Consider the following 7,593-nt stretch of genomic DNA (forward strand, 5'->3'; position numbering starts at 1 on the left):
TGTGAGAAGTGCAGGGTGGAATAACTGACAGGATAATGAGAACTGAGATGTTTCTGATAGTAGGCCTCAAATTCGAGAGGGAAGAGAGGGGAATTCTTTCCTATGTCCTGGCCAATATTTATCTTTCAATCACCATTGCTAAAACAGATGATCTGTTCAGTATTACATTGCTGGTTATGGGGGTTTTGCTATATGCAACTGTTTTATGCTTTTTCATGAATGTGGATGTTACTGGTTAGAACCGAAATCATTGCCCATCCCTAACTTTCCTTGAGAAGGTGGTGGTGATCAGACTGCTTGAATGAGTTCATTCTTTGGGATGGAGGGACACTCTCAGTGCTTTTGGAAAAGGAATCCCAGTATTTTGACCTAGTGACAATGTAGTGATTGGAAGCAGGCGGATCTCATTGACTACCTGTTAACACAGGCCATTCAGGAAGCCCTGGCTGACTAATATAAACAAAGGATGATGAAGGGCACTGCTTGTCACTGGCCACGCGGGTGTTTCCTTTCTTCCTGGTGGTGGAAACTGAATAGAGGATTGTGCACCTTGTGTCTTTTACTGTGTCTCACACCTGCACACACACAACATGGGTGTGGGGAGGTGCGGGGGGGGGGGAGGAAAATAAGCACTACCGCTGTCATCCCAGGAAGGCAGACGTGCTGTCCTATCAACACCTCAATGTTTATATCCTCATCCTTGTTTTTAAATTCCCCCATGGTCTCACCCTGCCCTATCTCTGTAACCTCCTTTCATCCACAACCCTCCAAGATCCCTGAGCTGCTCTAGTCCCTCAAAGACTGGGCCTTGGGCCTTCAGCTCTGAAATTATCTGCTTACACTTATCTGTTTCTGTGCCTCCCTCTCTTCAGCTGCATCACAGCTTTCACCATATGCTTGGCCACTTGTGTTAAGAGTTTGCCTAGATTAGAATAGCAATCTATCATCACTTGTGTTTTAGAAAATACAGTGAGGTGTGTATAAGCCATCACAACTTAGCACCAGTTTAATTGAGGAAATTATAAAAAGAAATCTTTGAGACAAGTTAGGACAAAGTTAATCTTTTGTTCCCTCCTGGGTTTCTGGAATGGTTAAGGGCTGCCATTGCCAAAGCAATCAAAACAAGGATTCCCAGACCAGATCCAGCTCCCTGCCCTTGCTGAAGCCAATACAGAAGCTTTGACAAGGAGGGACAGACTGGACCCACCAAGCTGCTGAAGTCATCACCACTTCACTCACTGCCTGAAGCTGCCACATTATCATCACAGCAACGAGGAATGAACTGGAGCCACCATGCTGCCATTGCTGTATCACCGCACCCACTGCCGGGGGGAACGGACCAGCGCCATCGATGGTAGAACCTTCAATAGAGCCACAGTTGCTATGGCCAGGAGGAATGGACATTCAGATCCACCGGGCTGCCCCCACAGCAGCAGGCCCTAGCAACCGCCTGCCCTTTCTGCAACCGCAGAAAAGAGGAAAAGGTGAATTTTGACACAAAAGAGAAATTAAGAAACAAGACAAAACAAAAACACAAAGAAGAATGTGGCCGGCCAGGTGAGTCGGGGAGTGTGGGCACAGAGCCTGAACCCTCCTATCTGCCACCAATGTCATCTTGAAGATGGCTTGATGTTAAAATTTATTTGATTGTTTCTGTGATGGGCCTAGGTATTTTACTATATTAAAAGTAAATGTAAGGTGTTGTTGTTGCAACTAAGGATATTGATCTCTTGCGATAGCTGCCTTTGGGATAAGGTATTAAATCAGAACCCAGACTCTCATTATGGCCATTTAGTTTCTTTACAGATTCGAAAGCTCTGTTTGCAGAAGTGAAATTAGATATCTTTGATGCTTGCTAGCAAAATCTGGTTGTCTCTAATTGTTGCTGACAGTATAAACTTACTGGCACAGAATAGTAGACATTTCAACAGACAATGCAAATCATCATGGAAGGAAATTTCTAATTCTCAACAATATAAATGAAAGTATCACTTACGAGATGCTTGTTCATGCTACCATAGAGCAGATATTTGGTAGTACTTACAGGGCAATATTCTAATTCAAAGGGGTTTCAGATGAAGTGGAACTCATTCAATTTTTAACTGTCAAACAATGTGATTTCACTTTGAGTATATAAAGAGAAATTGTTGTCACAGGCAGAAGTCTCAGTAATTAAATGACAGAGATTTGGGATGATCAGCAAAAGAACCAGCAGAGGAGCCTTTCACACACTGAGACTCAATAACAACTTTCCAAAGGGAATGAGAGAGAAGTGAAATAAAACCCTTCCAGTGCTATGGGAAAAGAGTATGGTTTGAGATTAATTGGGGTAGCTATTTCAAAGAGCAGGTAAGGACATGATGGGCTGAATGGCTTTGCTGTGAATCAACGAATACAGTTCAATTGACAAGATGCTCAGTAAAAGATACTAAACTCCTGAGGAGATGCAGTTGGATACCACCATAAACATACTACAGGCATAGAAACATTTACTCAGGAGATCATACAAATCTGTAGATCAATTAAGTCACACACCAAAAATAAATCCAGACATTTCATGGTAACATAATATCACTGTTTGGCTGAAGTTTTATTAGATTAGATTACTTACAGTGTGGAAACAGGCCCTTCGGCTCAACAAGGCCACACCGACCCGCCACCCACACATTTACCCCTTCACTACAGGCAATTTAGCATGGCCAATTCACCTACCCTGCACATCTTTAGACTGTGGGAGGAAACCAGAGCACCCAGAGGAAACCCACGCAGCCACAGGGAGAATGTGCAAACTCCACACAGTCAGTCACCTGAGGTGGGAATTGAACCCAGGTCTCTGGCGCTGTGAGGCAGCAGTGCTAACCACTGTGCCACCCAATCACCAGACTTTAAGTGCAAGATTGTGACTGGCCCACCAGGAATGTAATGACCAGGTCAGGAGGGGTGAATTGGCTCACTTTGTTTTAAATGCCCTCAACTGGTTGCAACAAATGCTTCTAATACTTTTCAGCACACAATTGAAATGTTGCCACTAGATCAGCATTAAGGAGTCAATCACAAACTTTTCTTCTGTGAAAGAAAGACCTACTAACCCCAAGGAAAATAATAAATGAAATATATTCCCAAAGACAGGTATAAAGCTGTCTTTGGGAGAGAGTGGCTAGCACAAAAAGGAAGACCAAGAACAGATATTAAAAAAACTAAACCGTTACGAGTTCTTAGATTATTATAGTTGAACTGGAGACCATGTTTAGTTGAAGTATTGAATCTCCATCAGAAATTTGTAGAATCCTTGAGTTGTCAGTGAAGGCAGGTTCATTAAGTCTTAATTTTCAAGAGGCAGAGAGAAAGAGGAGAAAAAAGTGTATAACAGTCTTTGCTGTTATAAATTCTGTCTCTCAGCTGCTCAAAGTCGTACAGCACAGAAATAGACCCTTTGGTTCAACTCGTCCATGCTGACCAAGTTTCCCAAGCTAAACAAGTCCCACTTGCTTGCATGGACCCTCTAATCCTTTCCTATTCACGTACCCATCTAAATATGTGTTAAATGTGTAGCTGTACCTGCATCTACCACTCCCTCTGGCAGATTATTCCATTTACAAACCACTGTGTGTGAAAACATTGCCCCTCAGGTCCCTGCCAAATCTTTCTCCTCTTGCCATAAAAATATGCCCCCTAGTTTTGAACTCCCCCATTTTAAGGAAAAGACCTTTGCCATTCACCTTATCTATACCGATCACAATTTTATAAACCTCTATGAAGTCACCCCTCAAACTCCTATGCTCCAGTGAAAAAAGCCCCAGCCCACCCTTATAACACAATCCCTCCAGTCCTGGCAAAATCCTGGTAAATCTTTTCTGAGCCATCTCCAATTCAATAAATGTGATTCATTTGTGTAATCCAGAGTTTGACTCCATTGATGCCACAAGCTGAATAGTTGTAGGCAACAATTTCATGTTCAATTTATGCAACTCTTCATAAAAAGTGTAATCAGGAAATGCAAGTTTCTCGACTCCTGGCTCAATTGACTAGTTTCAATGTCTTCAGATAAAATGGTAAGTTCAGTTCTGGCAGTTTAATTTATTCTACATTTATTGGTTTCCTGAACCTGCCTCAATCTGTAGTCAGGCAGGCAAAAGTGAGGACTGCAGATGCTGGAAACCAAAGTTTAGATTAGAGTGGTCCTGAAAAAGCACAACAGGTCAGTCAGCATCCGAGGAACAGGAAAATCGATGTTTCGGGCAAAAGCCCTCAATCTGTAGTCAGGTGATTTCTGAAGCCATTTTAGGGCTGCATCTCTTCCCTTTTGAAACCATTTTAGTCCACAGAGCTCTCAGTTATTAAAATTAGTTGATAGAAGTTAAAACTTGATCATGTGTACTTTACCATTAGTATAACACAAGAAAGCTTGCCAGCCGAGTTCCAATCAACTAGAGAAGAATGGATTGAAGAGCTTCTTGGCAAATCACAGGCATTGAAGCCTGCCAGCCAATCAGAGGCCAGAATCTGCAGGGTTCTCCAGATCGTTCCAGAGGCCTCGCTTACTGGGGATCCAGTTGTAAAAAGCATGGCTCATTTTCTTTCAGGTCTCACTGAAAGGGTGTCTCAGAGGTTGGTCAGGGGGAATGGGAGGCAGAGGCGTGGCCTTCAGCAACCACCCATTTGCCTCCATTCCTTACCTTGGTGTGCCCCCAGATGGGGTAAATGAGGTCCACACTTACCCAGCTGTTAGATCACCCTGGTTTCTCACTTGGGAAATAAGTCACTTTTCCAATCTGCCAGGAAGGCAGCTAACAGAACTCATGGTGTTTTGAGGCCCTAATGCGGCTGTTAATTGACTACTTAAAGGCCTTAATTACAGGCTCATTGGGAAAGTCGCCAAAAGATCTGCTTTCCCAGCATCCACTTGCTGTGCTGGCAAGCAGAGGGTCGGTATCTTGCCAGGGCAAACACAACCAATTAATTCCCTTCTTGCTACCTCCTGGGAGGGGAAAATTGTATTCTTTGTTTGTGATTCTTTTAAGGGATGTGAACCTTATTCACAAAGCCAACATTCATTGCCCACGCATAACTGTGCTTAAACTGAATGGCTTCCCAGGTAATTTCAGAGGGCAGTATGGAGTCACATATATATATAGGGAGGGAAGATTTCCTCTCAAAATGCAGCCAATAAGCCAGATGATTTTTTTTAGAGCAATCCACAACAGTTTTGTGGTCAAGCACTAGCTTTATATCATAGATTTACTAATTGCAATTAAATTCTATCAATTGGAGAACGTTAACTCGAGCCAATGGCTTAGTCAGCCAACAGCATTACTACAGTGCCGCAACACACCTGTTAGGCTTTGGACTTTATAGAAGCAAGTTCCCTGGAAAGGAAGTCGGTTTCATGTCTATATCTTTAAATAGCTGAGCTATTAACAGAACAAAACTTTTTTTTGTAGATTACTAAAATGGCCCAAGACTCTTCACAGGAGAGATTCCAAACAAAAATTGACATTGAGCCATGTAAGGAGATATTGGGGAAAATTAATGATGTAGGTTTCAAAAGAATCCTACGGATGAGGGAGTGCCATGAAAGTTTTAGGGAGGTAATTCCAGAACTTGGGATCCTGCCATGTTTGCCATTGAGGGATCACTGAAAATCAGGAACTGACATTGTAGGAAGGTAGCAACATGAAGAATTGAATGATGCAGAAGTTGTTTGTTAAGAAGAGCTCCATTAACATGGAAAGAGATTTTTTCTCCATGATTTTTCAGTGCTTCTCCAATTCCTTAGCTCCCCCTCCCTGAGGGAACTGCAGACTGATGAGGCACAAATCTGTGTGAGAAGAAAAAAGAATTTGCATTTCCGAAGCAACACTTCTAACCTCGGAACACTGCAGAGTGCTGCACAGCCCAAGACAGGCTTTTGAAATGTGGATGCGCAAATGAAAAACAGCAGCCAAATCTACACCCATCAATCCCCCACAAACATCAGTGTTACAATGAACCAGACAATAACCATTGCAGTGTTGGCTGCCAGGACAAAGATTGCCTGGGGAAACCTTACATCCTCTTCTTCAAAATTAGCAACACTGGGGAGTTGGAAATGCCCACCTGTGGGGGCAGAAGGGCCCAGGTTTCACATCTCATCTGAAAGGCAGCACCTCTAACAGTGAAGTTCTGAGGAAGGGTCACCAGACCCGAAATGTTAACACTGATTTCTCTTCACAGATGCTGGCAGACTTACTGAACGTTTGCAGCAATTTCTGTTTTTGTTTCTGCCTTAGTAATATTTCCTGAAGACTTGCTGGATTGCTGACTTGAAACCCTCAGTATGTGGAGAAAAATAGAACAAGAAAGGTAGATGAAGAGATAGCTGCCGTAAACAGACAGTTGAGAGATAAAATGTCAGATTAATTGGCTGTTATTTACTTGTCTTCCACTATCAATGATACAGCTCTATTTCCTTTGTGGTCCCAGTGAGTGCTCCATAAAATTTAAATATGTACAAAATAACATTGAGCTGTCTTGGATTGTTAAAATCAAATCATTTAACCAGCTTGTTAAATTAATTTTACTTAAATATGTTCAAAATAAAATAGAGAGAATAGATTATATGGCTTTCGACTAACCAAATTTTTGGATGATCCAATGTCTGGCTAATTATGTTATCCAGCATTGATTATCCAGCATTCAATTAACTGAGCAGAATACTACCCACCAGTGTCCTTCAGATATGGCTCAGTGGTTAGGACTGCTGCCTCACAGCACCAGGGTCCCAGGTTTGATTCCGGCCTCGGGTGACCGTCTGTGTGGAGTTTGCACATTCTCCCCGTGTCTGTGTGGGTTTCCTCCAGGTGCTCCGGTTTCCTTCCACAGTCACAAAGATATGCAGACCAGTTGAATTGGCCATGCTAAATTGCCCATAGTGTTAGATGCATTAGTCAGATGGGGGATGGGTTACTCTTTGGAGAGTTGGTGTGGACTGATTAGGCTGAAGGGTCTGTTTCCACACTGTAGGGAATCTAAACAAAGTTCCTCTGTATCTGGTGCAATTGAATTCATACATTATCAAAGCTTCAATTTGTTGCTGTACCTTCTCAGCTAATCACATTAAACTATCCTGATTAGCTGTTTCAGAAAAGTAATTGCATTGCATATAATCTGTAAAAGTATAATTTTTGAAATATATGGGCCAGAGCTTGCTCCAGTGGGGGATATGTATTTGGCTACATTTGATTTGATTAATTTATTGTCACTTATATCCTGTTACAACGTGCATAGTGGTGCCACTCTCTGGCACCATCTTAAAACACAGAAAAATAAACCAAATGGCAGAAATATGAAGAAATAAAGGAAGTGACCAATTTTACAGTCCTTCTTGTTAAGTGCATTGTTAGGCCTGGTGGCCCAGCACAAGTCCCCTTCGCTGCTGTCACTGGAACAGAAGTTACCGCTCTTCAGTGCCATCTTGTCTCCATCAATACCCTCACCACTATGAGTCCTCAATGGACCTCGCCAATGCAGATACTACCAATCGCCCGTACTGGGCCAGCCCAAACTTGCCACCGCCATGAGTCTGCTTTGGGTGTACCTCGCCAATGCTGCTGT

Source organism: Chiloscyllium plagiosum, chromosome 6 (genome assembly GCF_004010195.1).
Source record: "Chiloscyllium plagiosum isolate BGI_BamShark_2017 chromosome 6, ASM401019v2, whole genome shotgun sequence".
NCBI lineage: Eukaryota > Metazoa > Chordata > Chondrichthyes > Orectolobiformes > Hemiscylliidae > Chiloscyllium > Chiloscyllium plagiosum.